Source organism: Notechis scutatus, chromosome 4 (genome assembly GCF_049901735.1).
Source record: "Notechis scutatus isolate UNSWTSFEM ecotype Mainland chromosome 4, rNotScu1.2, whole genome shotgun sequence".
Classification (NCBI taxonomy): Eukaryota; Metazoa; Chordata; class Lepidosauria; order Squamata; family Elapidae; genus Notechis; species Notechis scutatus.
The window spans coordinates 122,189,423-122,210,039 of record NC_142012.1 but is presented as its reverse complement, the minus strand read 5'-3'; positions in this window follow the sequence as shown (position 1 = coordinate 122,210,039).

Below are 20,617 nucleotides of genomic sequence, written 5' to 3'. Positions count from 1 at the left end.
GAAATTACTCTGGGGTAATGATTGGAACAAGAGGCTGCCTACAGAGTATGTGTTCTATCCTTCATGAAGTCTGGTATCATGTCTAAACTATTCTGGGCTGTCACATATATGTGCTATAATCATGTCCCTTTGGTTTTGATGGAAACTATGTTTGCACATTGATGCTGTATAAATAATCAAGAATAATCTTAAACATAAGACAAAGGTAGATGAAACCCAATAAATGCTATTTTGTTCCATCAATGTCTTGATGATTATTTCCAAGTGTATATATGCTTTTATCTATGGGCTATCCCAATGTTAGACTCTTGAGTGGTTTGCATAATACAATAAATATGCAATAAAACCACAGAAAAGTGGTTTCCAAAGAAAGTCCAGCTAAATTTTAAGGGCTTGTTTAAACAGAGCCAGGGTGTGGGCCAAGTAAATTTTGGGTGGGATTAAATTTTACAATACACTAGCCCTGTGCCAAAAAAATACATAACTAAGTCAGTGGAAATACTGTGTCATAGAAACATCATAAAGGGTCAGTTGACCAGTTGGCTAAGTGTCAGAAAGATAAAAAAATAATCAAAAATAAATTCAGTCTTATATAGGGTAAAATTATCCCATCAGGTGAGTTGTGGGGAAAATAGTTCATTATTCAGTTTTGTCAAGAAAAGTTGTTGGAGTGAAAGTGTGCTTTAAAAAACCCAGATTGACATTTTGCAATGGCAGAGGAATTTCGGGCATTCATGAGGAATTTAGTTCTAATAAAAGGTTTACCTTTAACCAAAAAGACTTCATTATTATGATGTAAAGTTAGCTGAAACAGCACTGAACAGATAAATAGTTGTCAGGCTTACACAGGTGCAAGGGGGCAGTTTGGGTACAGTAGAAATGCACATTATGCCATGAAAATGTAATATAGAATCCTATTGCTATGAGAATATACTATTAAATGCATGTGCAAAGGCAAATTGTGGGGAAGAGGATTTTCCACTGGTTACAAATGTGTAAGTGACCAAATGTCAATTAGCCAATGAAATGGAACCATTTGAAATGCCATATATGAAATTGATTACATAGGCTGGCTTGTATGTGTACTTGGAAAGCCAGTTTGGTGTAGAAGGCTAGAAATTGGGAGATGGTGAATTCCAGTCCTGCCTTAGACACAATTGGGTGACTTTGGGCCAGATACTCTCCCACAGTCCTAGAAAGCAGGCAATGGCAAATCACATTTGAAATCTTTCTAAGAAAACTGCAGGGACTAGTCCTCCCTCCCTTTTTGCTTCATTTCCTGTTTAGTTCCCTAATTCTAATATCTATTCTAAAAACTTCATTTCTTATTGAAACATCCCCCTCAGTCAGAAAATATTTAAATTTTAGGGACACTTTCCTCCTGCTTGGTCAATCCTGGGAGGAGAACATGAAGGCAGCAAGTTTACCTATTTCCTCCTTCTGAGTAAATCAGTGCAAAAATGGACTTGATTTGGAAGAAAGGAACGTGGCTGCATTTACAGGTCTGGTCTCATGGATGAGTTGGGATGACACAGGAACGTAGGTGAAGGATCTAGAGCAGGTTTGTCAAACTTGATTTCATTGAGGGTCACGTCAGGGTTGTGTTTGACCACGAGGGGCTGGGGTGGGTATGGCCAGGGTGGGTGTCGGGGGTTCCTGTGGTGGCCTGAGCGCTCTGCCAGCAAAATGGACTCCTAAGCTCCATTTTTAGCTGCAACGGCCTCCTGTAACCCTCTGCCAGCAAAAATGGAGCTCAGGAGGGTCACATCTGGAGCTCAAGATGGCCGCATGCTCCGAACTCCAATTTTGCTGGCAGAGACACTGCGGGCTGGTCCTTTGTTGTTTCCACGGTGGTCTCACAGGCCATATCTAAGCACCCAGGGAACAGATCCAGCCCACGGGCCTTGAATTTGACACCCCTGATCTAGAGACTCCTTCCATGGGAGCCACATCCTACTTTAGGTGGACATGCAAGTATGCTCCACAATATCAACAAAACATAATCAGATACTAGTAGATACTTCTACTCTCATTCCTGTAGTCCAACCTATAATACAGCAGCTCTTCATAAAAACATTCTTCATTCTCACACATACCATTCATTGTCTGCTTCTCCCTCCCATTAGAGGCTTTATTGTTCAATGCATGTCTATTCTTTCTAATTCCCTCTTAATCAGTTCCAGAAACTATAAAGCATCTTTGACACCGTCTATATTCAGTATCACTAATGAATCTTGGATTTTAGGAAAACATGTAGGAAAATATATACTGCAACATTTTTCTCCTCTTAATAGCCCAGCCATGTGTTTAGCAGATTGATGTCAAAAATATACTTAGACAGCATTATCAGAATAAAGGCTGAATTTACAAATTCCCCCTAGCACATATAGTCACAAATATGTACAAACACTTATTCCAGCCAATTCACCGATGATTTTATCTTTCCTTAATTTTGCAGCTGCTTCTTCCTCCTCCTCCTTCCTCCAATACATTTTTAAAGAATGTCTTTGGATCCAGCCTCATTTTGACGATATTTTAATTAATGAGGGAATTAATGAGTATCAGGCAGCATTTTTGTCACTCAAACTTTTCCTTCTATCTTCTACTTTTCCCTTGAACTACTTCTTGAGAAGAAGAGAACACCAATAATAAAAACATATAATTTGCAATTAATCCTGAAGACTTTGGCAAGGACTTTGTAAATGTCATTATAAAAACAAATTTTATGCACATTGCCTGCTTTAGACTTCAATAATCTTCCCCAACTGGTGGCTACCAGATGTCTTTGGCTGAAGCTGCCATATCCCCAACTGTACAAGTTTTGTCTTTTCCAACTCAGAATCCCACCATTTGTTTTCTCAAACAACAATAGGAAAATGGGAGATTAAATAATTAGTCTACTGTACAATTTTGCTATTGCTGTACTGAATGGGATATCAAACTTACAGAGCTCTATGTTATCAATTTGAAAGGTAGCTTTGTGGTGTTTATCCTGAGTTTAAATGCTAGTTTTCTTCAATATAGGCATTAGAAGGTCACAAAGGGCGATTACATGACTCCTGGACACTGCAACTGTCATAAATGTGAGTCAGTTGTCAAGCATTCAAATGTAAATCGTATGACCATGGGGATGCTAAAAGGGTTGTAAGTGTGAAAAATGGTCGTAAGCCACTTTTTTCAGTGTTGTAACTTTGAACACTAAATGAACTGTTGTAAGTCGAGGACTATCCGTATATAGAAAAAGGAAGAAGTGGAGAAGAGAAAGAGAAACAAATGTCTGAAAGCTCCAATTTCCATGGATGTATTTACCCCTCAGATACGTGAAAAACATGTTAGTCTTTTCCAAAATAGGCAGCTGCAGTAAAAGAAGTGTTGGGACATTTCCCTTGGACCTTGCTAGATTCCATCACAGAAGTACAGATGCTCCACAATTCTTGGGGCAACCCACAGGAAACAAATGAAATCTGTAAAAATCTATAGGTTAAGCCTATAACATAGGCATATTGAAGCCAGGCTCTCCACAGTCCCTTCTGCTCCAAAACCACTTCTTGCTCTTGCCAAGTTGAACTTTCTCAGGCCGAGAAATCAGACTCTTTCCCCATCTGCATTAACTGCAGGAGGGATAAGTAAGGGGACTCTGGCCTGTTGGCTTATCCCGGGCATATTCTGGGCTGTCTTCCTGGTAGAAAATTCCCTTTCAGCAAATTCTTCTAGAAACCATTTTGCATGCTGTGGCCAACCACACTAATTTCCCAGAGTTCTTTTCAGAGCTAACACTCACAGGCTACTAAAGATTGGCCAGCCCTGTTTCTAAACGATTCCATCCTTTTCCTTTTGGAAATGCTTTCTATACACCTTTCCCTTTCTAGGCCAGTGCTGGATTTTCCACTGGCCCGTATATTCCTCTCCACAATTTAGTAATTGGCACATTTTAAAAAGGCCATCAAATAGCGTTGGCAAAGGAATTGGTGTTTAGCTTTCCTATACAGTATGTTCGAAAGGCCTCTACGCCATGGGAACCTTGTTTTGTTTCCCAAACCTTTTATGAGCGTGAGATTAACAGAGGCTACAGTCCATGTGAAGCTTAGCCAGAAACTCCACTGAATGTGTTGTCTGCCAAACCATCACATCCTGTTAAGAGAGACTCTCACAGCACTTACCTCGGCCTGTGCTCGGCCTGTGTGATGTTGTTGGGATCGTTTCTTTTTTGGTCTGGTGCACAATGTAGGAAAAAGATAAGGAAGGATTTTGTATGTGCAGGTGATATTGAACTCCATATTGGGATCCAGCATATTTCAACTGTCATTTCTCTGACGATCCAAAAGCCTCTCCTAGTTATGAATTCTCTTCTTCCCTAAGATATACACAATTTTGTTCTTCCTGCTGACTAACATGGACAGAGCTACTATGGCACTACAGTGTCTCAGTGGTTAGAATGCAGCACTGCATGCTACTTCTGCTGATCACCAGCTGCCAGCAATTTGGCAGTTTGATCCTGACCGGCTCAAGGTTGACTCAGCCTTCCATCCTTCCAAAGTGGGTAAAATGAGAACCCAGATTGTTGACTCTGTAAACCGCTTAAGACAGGGCTGTAAAAGCACTATGAAGCAGTATATAAGTCTAAGTGCTATTGCTATTGCTACTATATAATTGGTGGCATTTTGTAATGCGATAAATTATTTTTCTATGATTCAGTGATATACTGTACTATATGTTTGTTTGAGTGTACAGTATATAATATATATGTTGGATGTTTATTTTTCCCATTGATTGTTCTGGGATATTCTGTTCGGTGTTGGATCTAACTTGCAACCTTCCTTCTTCATTCCTGCTTTAACTGGTCACGTGCCAGTTAAACTATTCCAAAACAGTCTTGGTTATATTGGAGGGCACACTCTACAACTCTGTCCCCAAGCTGCATAGGTTGCGAGTTAGAACCTGGGTGCAATTCAAATGCTGGTTTTGATCTTTAAAGCCTATATGGCGCGGGACCAGATTATTTGAGGGAACTGTCCAATTACATTTACCCATTCACCAGATCAAGCATGAGAGGTATGCTCTGGGTCCCATCTCCAAAAGAGCTCTGGTAAGACCTAGGTAGCATGCTTTCACTGTTGTGGCTTCTGCCCTCTGGAAGATCATTCCCCCTGAGGAAAGGTCAGCTCTATCTCTGTTAGTCTTCCAGAAGGCCTTAAAATATGGGTTTTCTCTTTGTGGATCCAAGGGACAACCTTTTTGAAACCAATAATTAGCCTGTAATATTCTTCTAGCTGTTGTCTGAAGTAATTGGGAAACTCTAAGGAAACTTTTCAAAATTACCAAATCCCTGTTGAAAAGTGACAACTCACGGGTCATTCCACATATTAACAATTATTTTCATTTTATTGATAGAGAATTGTTATTAATATAGTCATGGTTTTTCCAAGACTGCTCACCAGGAAAAGCAAAGCATTTGCCTGGCTACATATTTAGAACTTTGAGAACATATGCTAGGTGTAAAATTGTTGCCATGATGGGCACCAGAAGTTACACAACCCATTTACAAGAAGAAAATTGATTTCAAGGATCTTCTCTATTGTTCCAGTGGGAATTTTATGGGGCTCAGATAAATAAGATGCTGGAGGTGATAATTTGTTTGCTAATTTTTGCATTCATTTTTTAAAGAATTTAAAATAATTAATATTATAAAAGAAAATCAAATGTATATAGCATGCCACGTCATAAGAGAAGTGACTGGGACATAGTGGAGTTGTTGGATACTGTGTTACCCTGCAATGACCAGGTTTAACTCCTACTTATGTACATAACCTACATACATACCCTACCATATGTACCCATGCTCCTATACTTACCCATGATTCTACCCAGCATACCTTTTTTTTTATCCCTTACTAAAACTGACAAGCTACTTTCTAGGAATCTTGCACTGTCCTTTCTCAAAGTTAAACTCAGGAAAATAGAGTTTAATTTCCAGACTAAAGAAGGCAGCACCTGGTAGATGAATGATTTCCCCCCACCCACCCAACCTCCAAGGTTCCCTGGGGCATCCAGTTGCAATACATGTTTTCTCCATTACAAATATGTGAGTATTACTCTGTTTCTCCCCCCCCTCCCCCAAACAAAGAGGTTATAAAAGCATTAGAAGGAATGGATCAAGATCAGCTTCATTTAGTATCTAGAAAAGGCAGCCTGCCATTAACTGTAAGTGCTACAAACAGCTGAGGCGTTTCTAGCATGCAGAGACATATTGAAAATGCAAGGATCCCATCAGGAATTACTTCTGAGGTTGGAAAAACCAGAAACATATTTGCTATACATTTCTGCTGTTGTGGCTAAATCTCAGTTTAGCAAGCCGACTAGGAGGACTGCAGTAAAATGTGGTTAAATTACACTTCTACACTTCCACTTAATTAAGAGATTAAGGCCCTGAGCATTTTTCTTTATTGCAAAATAAAGTAGAATGAAACAAGAATAGAGTTAAAATGACTGATTGAGATATGAAGCCTACAATAGTAATTAGACCATTAATAAATCAATTTACAAGAATTGAAACTTACAAATTCATTGACATTCTCCCACTACTGTCAGTATCCAGTTTAATATCCTGAGGTCCTTCAGCTATAGTGGATTATTTCCATCAGTGCTAGCTACAAAGCTAATGACATGAGATTATGACTCTTGTTGTCCAAAACATCTGGAGAACATCAGGTTGCTTTTTCCAATTTCAAGCTGGTATGGTGATACCTTTTGCAGGCAGCTTCCTGAAAATTTGAAATACTCAAATATACATTGGAATGAAGCATTGTTGTTTCTCTAAAGTAGAGGTACTTGAGGAATTTGGACATTGTGGATCTGGAGGTTGGATGAACCTGTTAATGTGATTTTATTAATATGGTCATTACTGTATGAATTTGTTTTGATTGTCCTTAAGCACCGTTATGTTCTTATGGAATTATTTTGTTATTGTTTGTTGTTCTTGTTTGTTATTGGTTTTAAACTTAGACTTAAACTCACCGAATTGCAATTAGCAGAGATATGCAGTTATATAAATCAATATAATAAGTAAAATATTAAATAAATTGATTGAATAAATTATAGTGAATTTTGATAGGATCTGACTTGATCTGTGTGGTATTTTTTTTTGCCTCCATGTATCTACCAGAATTCTGCTTTCATTAAGATTTCATATTGTGTTGCAAAGTATTTTGGCTTAATTAATTGCCAAAACTAAAATATATTTAAAAAGAGGTGTCAAAAAGTTATATTTAAAGATTATGCTTTTTTAAAAAAAATCTAGTTCCCAGTGCAATACCTAGATGGAATAATTGAATTAATGAACATGATTGAAAATGATAGGTTTAGGAAATAGGAGGACCCAACTATTCTTTTGCTAAATTGAGTGAAAACAGGACAAGTCTAACTGAAGGAAACATATTAATATTAGTGTGTGAGGTAGCAGCTTGATACAGCCCTCCAAGTTGCAGCCCACAAGACTGGCAATTGCATTCATTTTCCTAATCCCATCATGTTCTACATATTATATTTCATCCATACAATCAGAGTAGACATTAAATAGAATTTATAACACCCTATAGTTATATATTTCCATTTCTGTTCACTTTCTTGATCCTGGGAGAAAAGATAATGTAAATATTCTGTTATTCGTGATGCAGTGGATTTTCTGGATAACTCAAGGATGAGTAACTTGCATTCCATCAGAGGTATCTTTCAGGTTATGGTGAAAAAAGTCAAGATGACAACCACAATGGTATGATCAGAGCTCTTCCCATTTTTAAATAAGCATTGCATGTTGCTTCATTTTGGTTGCCATCTTGACTTTTCACTATAGAAAAGATCTCAAAGAACTAGAAGTGACTCCAGTTTTTTTTGTTCCATGCTATTAGATTCTAGTAACATTTTGCCATTGTAGTTAGGTGGCAAATAATCAACATTTAGCAGTATTTTTGAGCATTCACCGGCGTGTTTTTGAGCATTTATATAAAGGGGGGTGGGAGACCCAAAGTACATGAGCTGAGCTTCTGAGAGCTTTTTTTTTCCTTCAAAGAAAGAAAACGAACACCGAAAAGAGAGTGGGTGAATAGCCTCCTCTAATAATATCATCACATCATTGCTATACATATGCAAGGCAATGGGGAAAAGAACCCATTTAAAGGCATGGTCACCCAAAGGAAAAATCACTTAGTCTTAATTAAGGTGTACTGGAATCATAAAATGCAACTCTTCTGGGATGGATTCCTAGCATCAAGCAGCCCTAGAATAAGTAAATTACTCCTTCAGACTTTTTTTTTGCTTTTTGCTCTACAGTACAAATTCCCCACCCTTCCCCCTCAAACGTGCATCATTTCACATTGCAATGAAAGCCAAGCCAGACTTCTGGGAAGAATGACTGAAATCTGTTCCATTTCTGAAATGACAGGATAGAACTTTGTGTTTTTAATGCAACTTCTTCCTCTCCTCTCCTTATCCTCTTCTCCCTGAAGGAGGAATGGAGATGGAGACAGCAAAACCATTGGGACAGCATTAATGCATCCAATGCAGTCATGCAGAGCAGGAAAACCATTGAAACATGACAAGGTCACAGTAGTGTTTGCAGACTTTTTTTACACATTGCTGAAAGAAACAAGTGCCCATTTTTTGGGCAAAGTCTAGACAAAAAGTCTGTGTAGTTAGAAGCCTAAGTTAATTACATAGCTGTTGCCAACTGGCTGGCTGTTTATGAGTCTGCTAAATCCATGCATACATCATATAATTAATGCATGTGAAATAATTTTGTTCAGTCTGTGAGCTGGCAATTACTTATCTTCATCCTTACTAAGTAGTAGTCCTATCAAAACCATTTGCTTCATTTTCCTTCTTTTCATAATAAATACCTCCCATTTTCAGTGGCTTGCAACTTTCATTCTGAATGTTTTTTCATTGTTCCTTTTCCTTCATATTGCCTTCATAGTCTACTATATACTGTATATAGCCTTCATAGTGTACTATATAGTCCCTGACCACCCTATCATTTTATCTTATTGACTGTGATGACCAGTTGGCTTGTTGATGAAGTCATGATTGTACTTCAGATGTGAAGGCTTCATAACATTTGTTAATAAACTCATGATGGTAATTTGTGGGTTTAAAACAAAACTGGAGCAAAGTTGGTTTAGGGATTCTGAGAAACAAAGCAAGATCAGGAAGAAACAGAAGCTACATGAACAACAGAAAAATAATACATGGTATTGTGAAGGGGTTGCGGATTTATCCGTTTTGACAGCTCTGAATATTATGCTCTAAATAACTATTATAAAATGCTGTCTTCATTAAATTGGGTTGGGAAAATCCAACTAAATACAAAGTCCTTACTTTGAGGCATGACATTGTTTGGAGTGCTTTTCTCTCCTTTCAGTGTTTATTTTATTATGAAACATTTAAGCCACTTTGAACATATGGATGGTGGGAATCATCTCCAACCAGGCGGGGAGGAGGACTCAAGTGGGGAATTAGCCTTGAATTGTTGTGTATCCACAAAAGATCCAGGACTGACCCTCCCTTCCCAAGTTCTATGGAGCCTTATCTATCTATTCCCAAGGGGAAGCAAACAACCTGGGAAGATTCCTGTATTATGGGCAGAAAACAATAAAATAGTCAACTTTGACTCTACACATGAGGATCTGGTCATTTGTGCCTGACAATACCCATGTAGAGGTAACCTAAGCAAACATGTGTGGGTCTTAGCATTTTTGATGGACATATTTTGTCTTTGCTGTGTAAAAACAGTTCTACATGAATAGGATAACTAAAAACCTGCTAGATAGCAAAATTGCTGAATTTCAGGCTAAATTGCCTCTTCTTTTTTTTTAAACTAAATTTTCTATAAGCCAAAGAATTCTAGATTTAAGGGGCTTCATCGTTTCCAGCTGTTTGACAGAGGGAACCATGCTTTTCAGGACCATGACTCCGGAGCTTTCATTCACTTATTATATTTCAGCTCTGATCCATTCTTCCTGCTTGAGAAAGGACGAGGCGCCACAGAAGTATCCGTTCTACTGTATAAGGAATATTTGCTCTTTTCTAAAGTAAGTTGTTTCTTTTGATGCTCAGAGCTGAGGGGTTTCTCATGAATGAAAAAGAAAACTAGTATGGTAAATTCTGAATTATACTTCTTACTGTTTTCAAAAAGACACTTCTATTTTTAGTTGATTTTGTGTGCCAGTTTTAACTCTGGTTCCCAAATTCCTGTGGAGAAATCTCACTCTATCATTATGGCAAGTAGTTTATTCCTGAAATAATTCTTTTGTTAGGAAAGCAAAATCCTCATTCCCTCTCTTTATTTGCACAAAGTGTTGCTGAATTTTTAGTGTAATGCTTCAAGATTTTTTTCACTGTGTGGAATTCCCAGTGTAGAGGCAGAGCTTTTGACAAAGAAGAGGATTCTTCAAGACTAAGATCAGGTTTAAACTATGACCTGGGTTGGCCAAACTCAAACTAACAAATACAGGTGGTCCTCAATTTACAACACTTCATTTAGTGACTGTTCGAAGTTAGAACAGCACTGAAAAAAGTGACATGATCATTTTTCACACTTATGACCATTGCAGCATGATCACGTTGGATGCTTGGCAACTTGTTCATATTTATGACAGTTACAGAGCCCAGGGTCATATGATCACCTTTTGCAACCTTCTGACAAGCAAATTTAATGGGGAAACCACTTAACAACCATGTTGCTAATTTAACAACTGCAGTGATTCACTTAACAAATGTGGCCTAATAAATCATAAAATGGACAAAACTCACTTAGCAAATTTCTCACTTAACAACATAAATTTTGGGTTCAATTGTGGTTGTAAATGGAGGACTGCCTATACAGAGAACTGGGTTTGCAGTTTAGAAAGAAAACATTTCCCAAATTCTTTCAGTAATTTAAATATAATTCTAAGAAGATACAAAACCCAGTGATAAACAGCATGTCAAAAGTGCATGGTTATCTCATACAGATTGTCAAATATTCCTAATTTCAAACTACTCCAAAATGTTCATCATCCCTGTGAAAGAAGAAAGACAACTTTACTTAATGCTCCAAAGAAGCCCTTTGATTGCTTGCAAGATATGCTGAGTTGGAGAAAGCAGCCAAAGGCCATCAATGCCTTTTAGTCATTTATACTAGAGCTGATAGATACATGTTGACTGGTTCTCTATCCTTTCTCTATAGATCATTAAGAATGATTTCAGTCTCCCTGCATGTTCAGACTCCATCACAGTTTCTGTGGCTACTTTGTCAATAAGATTCAGCAAAGTGTACTAGCTTGGCTATAACGCCCCTACCTTATTAGCAAAATATTTCAAAATATTCCATTAGTGGCAGCTAGGGATTTAGGAAAGTTTTGTCCTTTAATTTCCTTAGCAAATTATCACTCACCTCAGAGAGATGTCATTTAGAACATATAGATATATGTTGTGACTCCGAGATTTGAACCTGGTCAGTCAGCAGATGTGGGTTTGAGCGATGAAGAAGATCTGGCACTGAGATTCGAGCCTGCATTATTAAGTGACTTAGAGGGGAGTCAAGTAGAGGGAGAGGAGTTGGATCTGAGATATGAGCCTGATTTATTGGAGGTTTCAGAGTCTACTCTCTCCCCTGAATCTACTTCCCTGATTACACCTCAGGTGTTAACTGTTAATCAGGAAAGTGTGTCAGAGGCTTCAAGCGGTGAGGAAACTGCCGGATGCTGGCTGGATGCCAGGACTAGGAGAAGATTGAGACGTCAATCTCAATTAGAAAAGAGATGTCCAGCAAAGGATTAATTAATGAGACTGACACGCCCCCTCTCAGAGGATATAAGGGAGCGTACGAGTTCGTAATCTTTGCTGGAAACAAAGTGGATTTTGCCTTGGAAGAAGTGCGTCTGACTACAGCGTTGTGATTTACGAACTATACAGAATTGCCAGACAGATTCTAGGAGGATTGCCAAAGGACTGTGAAAACAGAGCAATTGAATCTTCTGTCTCTGGTTTTGTTTGCGTAAAGTATTTTAAACTCTGTAACTTGAGATTCTCACCTGTGGATACAGGTGGGACAGAACAGATATAGATGGATAGATGGAGAAAGGTATTGTTCTTGGAGAAACACAATAATCTCCAAAATGGGATTATTAGACTAAAGAAAAGTTTTTTAAAAAGTCAACTTGAAAAAACATATGACAAGCAGGCCCCTTTATGTGCAAGTCATTTACATTTATGAAGATCTTTGTTAATTCATTTTAAAAACCTTTTTTGGAAAATATTATTGTAATATTGCTGTACAAAAATATTATCTAAAACTACCATTCAGGACTGAGTGAACTACAAATTGAAAGGTGAAATCCTATCCTTACCTACCTGACATAAAATCCATTTAGCTGTTTAAGATTTTTAAAATGTTTAGGGACAATTTATTATAAATATATAAATTCGTATATATTTCATGCATCACACATAATTACCCTGTTTAACACGCATCATCACTTAGTTACTTACCATAAGATCTATACACTTTTCAGATTGTTTTAAAAATATTTGATGTGATTAATACAATCTTGCAGACGCAGAGTAGCAATAGTTGTTGGCAAGAGCACAACTTTGACAATGTGAAATGAGCAGCATATAAATAGACAGATGATAGATAGATGATAGACAAATAAATAGAGATAGATAGATGAGAGAGAGATGAGACAGACAGACAGATTTTCATTCTTAGGTCCATTGTGGCATCTGCAGTGTTGCTTCTGTTAAAACCACCATCACCAGCCAGGGAGGGGCCAGTTATGAGAGCTGCCAACTGAATCCCTCACATACTTCTAGCTTTTCCTCTTCTTTCAAGGCAAATTACAGAAAATAAGCCTATTGTTCTCCTGCAAAGAAATGTTTCTTATTTACTTAAATCAGGAAAATTCCTGAAGGTAATGCAGAGAAAAAACAGAACTCCACCAAATAAAGGACACCGTTATGGTCCATAAAAGGTTGGTGATGAAGGTGGGGGGCGTTTTAAGGATGGCCTGTTGGTAATCTTCTTTTTATTTTCATCTGTATAATACACAGATAGAGCTGCAATCCTCTGGGCAATCCTCTCCATAGTGATTAAACATTAAATCAGGCTTTCTCAACCAAGTTCCAACCAAATTTGCTCGGCTAAAACCATAAGACTGTTTAGCTAGTATACTTATTAGCTTGAAACCTGAGAATTATTGGAGTTGTAGTAGTCCAGGACCATCAGAAGTTTGAAATTTTGGGAAGGCCATCATAAAGAACTTGTAGATGAGCAAAACAAATAATAAATTCTAAAATAAGTTGTTTGACTACCGTACTGCTCTTTTATACCACCTAATGTTTGATGGCCTGTCAAAGAACAAAATTCTGACCTGACCTGTCTAAGGGCAACTTCCAGTTTAAGGATAAAGAAGCATATTAAGAAGGCAGGAGGTTAAAGTAACCCATCAACAGCTAATTTTTGTCAGGGGAAAGCATGGCTGAGACCATACATTGGTTATGCTCATGAGATCAGTGGGCCCATCCCATGTTTATATAAAGACATCACCGTTGTATCATTTTTATGCAGCACACAGAAAAATGTAAAAATCCTATAAAGAATCTTAATCTTCGTGTGGAACCATAATGTTGAAATCCACTCCTCACCCAATATAGCAGCTATGCTATGCTGGCTGAGGAATTCTGGGAGTTGAAGTCTTAAAGTTGCCAAGTTTTGAGACCTCTGCAATATAGGAATCCAAATTGAAGCATCTACAACAGATGGTTATGCAATCTTTATTTGGATTCAGGCAGTGAAGGAGAGCCCAGACACCTTTCTGGGTCTAGTGCCAAGCTTTTTTATTGCTAGGAAATGCATTCTGACATTCAACTGGAATCTGCCCTCCTGTAACTTAACTCTATTACCCTGTGCCTTCTCTTTGGGATGACAGAGAACAAGTCTTCTGAGATATGTGGCTGCATTATGATTTGTGCTTTTCGAGGCACTTCAGCAGTGAGTAAGAAGAAGCCAAGAGCAATAAACACAATCCTGTGAGGTCCTCCATTCTCACACAGCTGGAGACCTTGAATCCTTGGAAAACTGTAAGTGTCTCTTCAGTTTTGCTCAGTTTGGGGTCTAAGTGATCATGAAGTAATTACTCTGAGACGGCTAACAAAGTGTGTTTGCAGCATCATCTAGAAGTAAAAGACAATTCTGTAATTGTCTATAGTAAGCAATTATTACAGACAATTCTATAATAAATAGTAATTTTTAGTTAATCGAACTTTCTATTATCACATGCTGCCTTAATTGCAAAGTAGACCAAGTGCAAAAGTAGAGTTTTTCCTTTATTTAGAAAAAAAGCCAGAGGCACAGTATTGCATATATGAAAGTGAGTCAAATGTTGCCCATTGCCTATTTCTAAACTTGTATTAAAAAGTGGGGAAAGACCTATAAAAAGACATGTAAATCAGATTTTTGGTTTGTTTCTTTTTAAAACTCAGTAGTAATCCTAATCCTAGGAACTGATCACAGATTGCCCAGACGTTTATTTCCCTGTCATCGAACCCAAACAGCTCATTGCTTAACCAGATAAATTAAGCCAAAATCAGCCAGAAGAAGACATTAAAATTGGCCCACTTCCCAACATCTGGCAGAATAGTCTGCTTGCCTCTCAGGGACTCCTGCTACATGGTTTCTGATAATCAGACATCTGGTTTCCAAATAAGAAATGGAAAGCAAAGCCCTTTATGTAGCATAGCAGAGAAAAACAAAGGGAGAGGGTTGTTTTGTTTTAGTCATTTCTGTTGTTAATTGTCTCCCTGTAATATTAGTTGCACTGACTTAGAAACAGACCACAAAGAGGCTAAGGGGTGGACTACATCTGGGTGTCAGCATTCCATCATGCCCAAAGGTGAAGGAAGATAACAAAAGCAATTCAGCAGCATTCAAACCAGAAGAATGGTCTAGATATTCGATTATATATAATCTGAAGGAGGTATCTCAAATTAGGTCAAATTCCTTATTTTTGAAGCTACTGTTTCCCAATAACACAGCTCTGGGATTCTCTCCCACTGTGAAATCCATTTAAAATCCAATTAATTGTAACCAGGATAATTTACCATGGAACGTGTGATTCTCTAATGAAACTCAGTTGATTGATTTTGCAGAATATCTTCTGCTATAAGGAAGGATTGTACTGTAACATATGGTCTGCTGCCTTTAAAAATGTGGCAACACTCACTTTTCACAAAAAAAGCCAATACAAAGAAATCCCAAGTCTCCAAAAAGATGTGAGATTTCTTTATGTTGGCATTTTTGTCCTGTCACCAGGCACACTGACACATTCCCTGCAGCTACAGCAAAACACTGTTCTGCTAACTGTTGTTTGAGAACCAGTCTGCATGATGCAGGCTTCCTCTTGTCCCCACCCATAGTTGAGGCCAGTTAACTTTGGGTTTTTCTCATTGTTGGAGAAGTAGTATTTTCCATCCTCTCCTAACCCAAGCCTTACTATATAATGGTGATGTGGCAGGGGCTGGCATTTGTTCAGTTCCCAGTGGCTATCTTCAGCTGCTGTGGAAATAAATCCTCTTCTGCAATTGCTGCCAACTACTCTCCGTGGCTATATAGTGCTGCTGCTTTGACAGGTCAGACGAGAAGGAGGAGAAAGAGGAAGAGGAAGAGGAGCAGCAGCAGCAGGACTGACAGACTAAGACCTGCCCAGAAGACCCATAAAGAAACCAGTGGCCCAGCTCATAGTTTGTCCTGACAGAACCCCACAACCTGTCACTTGTTTTTCCATGAATCTGAAACAGTGGTCCTTTTCCATTTTCTTTAGGTACTGCTGGTAGACTAGGCCTGGGACCAAGACCTCTATGGTAGATTTCACCAAGATTGCTAAAGCAGCACTTGATTTAAAAATTCTGATCAATGGCTACATTTGCCAGTCTAGCTCTGGCACACGGGCACATAGACTTCTAGTGGTACAAGGGATTAATCAATTGTGGCCACTTTCTAACACCAGGGCTGGGGAACTATAGCCCCATTATGATATCTGGACTTTAACTCCCAGAATTCCTGAGCCAACCATGCTCAGGAATTCTGGGAGTTGAAGTCCATAGGTTATAAAGGGACCATAGTTCCTCAGCCCTGTTCTAACCCAATGTTTTTCAAACTTGGTGACTTTAAGATGTGTGATCTGGCATTTCCATAATTCCCCAACCAGTGTGCTGGGAGTTCACACTTCTTAAAGTTGCCAAGTTTGAAAAACACTGTTCTATCCTAGTAGGAGTCTCTAGAATTTTCGTTTGTTACAGGTTCCTGTTACAATTAAGGACAAGAATAATTGTCACAGAAATCTTTGGTTGAAGAAACATATGTTTACAATTTTATGTCAAGCACTACTTTTTTAGCACAAACATAAGCTATATTTTTAAATGCCTTTGGGCATTTAAAGGACCAGGGAATACAATTTTGGTTGTGCCCCTTTATAACAGGAAGACAATCCATTACACTGCAAACTAAGCTTTATTTTATCAAGCCTGAGGCTGAAGTATACATTCACCTAACTGGAAATGTTCATAATGATTGTCTGCCTAACAAAGCAAGTATACAGGTGAAACTCAAAAAATTAGAATATCATGCAAAAGTTCATTTATTTTAGTAATGCAACTTAAAAGGTGAAACTAATGTATGAGATAGACTCATTACATGCAAAGCAAGATAGTTCAAGCCGTGATGTGTCATAATTGAGATGATTATGGCTTACAGCTCATGAAAACCCCAAATCCACAATCTCAGAAAATTAGAATATTGTGAAAAGGTTCAATATTCTAGGCTCAAAGTGTCCCACTCTAATCAGCTAATGAAGCCATAACACCTGCAAAGGGTTCCTGAGCCTTTAAATGGTCTCTTAGTCTGGTTCAGTAGGAACCACAATCATGGGAAAGACTGCTGACCTGATAGTTATGCAGAAAACCATAACTGACACCCTCCATAAGGAGGGAAAGTCTCAAAAGGTAATTGCAAAAGAATTTGGATGTTCCCAAAGTGCTGTATCAAAGCACATTAATAGAAAGTTATGTGGAAGGGAAAAGTGTGGAAGAAAAAGGTGCACAAGCAGCAGGGATGACCGCAGCCTGGAGAGGATTGTCAGGAAATGCCATTCAAAAGTGTTGGGACTTTCACAAGGAGTGGACTGAGGCTGGAGCCAGTGCATCAAGAGCCACCACACACAGACGGATCCTGGACATGGGCTTCAAATGTTGTATTCCTCCTGTCAAGCCGCTCCTGAACAACAAACACCAGAAGCATCTTACCTGGGCTAAAGAAAAACAGAACTGGTCTGTTGCTCAGTGGTCCAAAGTCCTCTTTTCTGATGAGAGCAACTTTTGCATCTCATTTGGAAACCAAGGACCCAGAGTCTGGAGGAAGAATGGAGAGGCACACACTGCAAGGATGCTTGAAGTCCAGTGTGAAGTTTCCACAGTCTGTGTTGATTTGGGGAGCCATGTCATCTGCTGGTGTTGGTCCACTGTGCTTCATTAAGTCCAGGGTCAACGCAGCCATCTACCAGCAGATTTTGGAGCACTTCATGCTTCCTTCTGCAGACAAGCTTTATGGGGATGCTGACTTCATTTTCCAGCAGGACTTGGCACCTGCCCACACTTCCAAAAGCTCCAAAAACTGGTTCAATGACCATGGGATTACTGTGCTTGATTGGCCAGCAAACTCACCTGACCTGAACCCCTATGGGGCATTGCCAAGAGAAAGATGAGAGACATGAGACCGAACAATGCAGAAGAGCTGAAGGCTGCTATTGAAGCATCCTGGTCTTCCATAACACCTCAGCAGTGCCACAGGCTGATAGCTTCCATGCCTCGCCGCATTGAGGCAGTAATTGCTGCAAAAGGGGCCCAAACCAAGTACTGAGTACATATGCATGCTTATACAGTACTTTTCAGAGGTCCAGTATTGTTCTATGTACAATCCTTGTTTTATTGATTGCATATAATATTCTAATTTTCTGAGATTGTGAATTTGGGGTTTTCATGAGCTGTAAACCATAATCATCACAATTATGACAAATTCACGGCTTGAACTATCTTGCTTTGCATGTAATGAGTCTATCTCATATATTAGTTTCACCTTTTAAGTTGCATTACTGAAATAAATGAACTTTTGCATGACATTCTAATTTTTCGAGTTTCACCTGTAACTGTGTCAGTAGAAGAGAATATACAGTGTATTCAAAAAATCCACTTTTGTCAATTTTGTTATATTGCAACCTGATTCTACAGTTGTTGACATTCATTTTTTTCCTCATTAATCTACATTCAGTACCCCAAAATGACAAAGTGAAAATTTCACAGTACATGGACAGACTTAACTATGGAGGAAGCTGGGAAGCTTGTCACTCAGACAAATCAGCATCAATAGGCACATAGAGATATATCACATTGATTTCAACACCCAGATAAACAGGGGCTAAAACCAGGGGCAACATCAGAAAGCAATCAAACAATAAACAACAGCCCAGAGGTGGTATTCAGCAGGTTCTGACCAGTTCTGGAGAACTGGTAGTAGAAATTTTGAGTAGTTCGGAGAACCAGCAAATACCTCCTCTGACTGGAAATTCTACAGTCTCCTTCCCCTGTCATGGCCACCAAGCCACACCCACAGAACCAGTAGTAAAAAAATTTGAATCCCACCACTGTTCTGACCAGTTCTGGAAAACCGGTAGTGGAAATTTTGAGTAGTTTGGAGAACTGGCAAATACCACCTCTGACTGGCCCCATCTATTCTCTGCCTCCCAAATCCCAGCTGATCGGCTGGGTCTTCTTTTGTTGCCCTGCGCAGGATAACAGAGCTGGAAAGCAGATTAGTGGGGTGGGGTGGGAATGGGGATTTTATAGTATCCTTCCCCTGCCATGCCCACAGAACTAGTAGCAAAAGAATTTGAATCCCACCACTGCAACAGCCTAATGAAAAAACTACCAAGAGAAAATACCTGCCTCCCAACATTGTCAGGGCAAACTATTGTATATAAATAGAGAACAAACCCCATTTTTTTTCTGGCACTGAAAATGTAACTTAGCTGGGTAATGAAAAATCAGCGTGAAAACAACAAAGCTCAGAGAACACCAAGAACTCCTCTTAATTTTTCTGAAAGTTTGTTTTAGTGATTCTATTCAGTGCAAATAATATACAATAGTATCCTGAGCATCAGGGATTCAGGCAAATGTAGGGACTTGGATCATTTGATAGCCATTGTCCTTTATGTTTTAGGATTCTCACCTATGGGACACTCTTAACTGTATTTACCATTAACTGCATCAAATCTATTTTGTGAAATTCAAACAGGAACAAAAAGGAAGAAACTTGGCAATCAATTTTCCTTTGCTATAAGGAGAAGCAAGAAAACAAATCTCTAGAACAGAAAGGAACAATTCAAATAGCCCTGAAATCTGTTTCAGTTGGTACGTATTTCCTGAGGACCCTTCGATAAAGAACAAAGGAATACTGGGCCAAATTCTGGTCATAGTTTTCGAACTGGGGATTACTCCAGATTTGTTTAATTGTTCATTTCTCTTTGTGGAATTATGATCTTCACTTGTCACAGGCAGCGACATATGGTTTTAACAAGAGTTAGCAAAGTAGTTATTTACAAATACACTGATCTTCCTCCAGTTCAGAATTATCTCTGTTCCATATTGTAAATACAGCACCCTCTGCTGCCAACTAAAGGACACATACTAGTGGTCTGCACAGATCACAAAGCTGTCAGCAGCCATCTCATCTTGTAGAAGCTGATAATTAAATTATGAGCTGGCTATAAAGGAGTAATTTTTTATTTGGTCACCCTGAATAAACTCACTCGTTGAAAACTTCCTCCGTTTGGTCCATTTTAAGTGATTTAAATTACAATTTTTGCAAGTCTGAGTTGCAGCAGATGTATTCCAACAAATTTTTAAAGAGTCCAAGGAAAATTAATCCATTTGATTATCATTTGAGGTATTTTTTCAACTTTATAACTCTTCACTGAATGCTGAATGACCATCTATCAAAGATATGGTAATTCATCTTCCATAGCAAATAGACATTGAGCAAGGGTTAGAATCAATAACCTTCAGCTTGCTTTCCAGTTCTACATTATTCTTTTGCTAGTACGGTTAGAGTTGCATAAGAAGTGCATGCCCACAAACGAACATATAGAGCAGGGGTGTCCAACCTTGGCAACTTTAAGACTTGTGGACTTCAACTCCTAGAATTCCTCAGCCAGCAAAAGGTTGGACACCCCTGATATAGAGTCTTGAGAAAATAAAATGTTTATCACAAAACATAATGTAGTCGAAGTATTACATCCGGTGTGGAGCAGTAGGAAATCAGGAAAAGAGCTTCTCCTCTTGCTATAGCATTAATATTTGGTTGTTCATGAGATCAGTGTTACTATCACAATGTCAACAGGGAATTAAAGTTGTGCCTATCATACACAATAATAACTGCAACATCACTTATCTCCCAACCCATAATAATTATCATCTTAAGCACCAGGCAGATACAATGTCTGGTGTAAATAGTGATGACACGAACTTTTCCTATGTT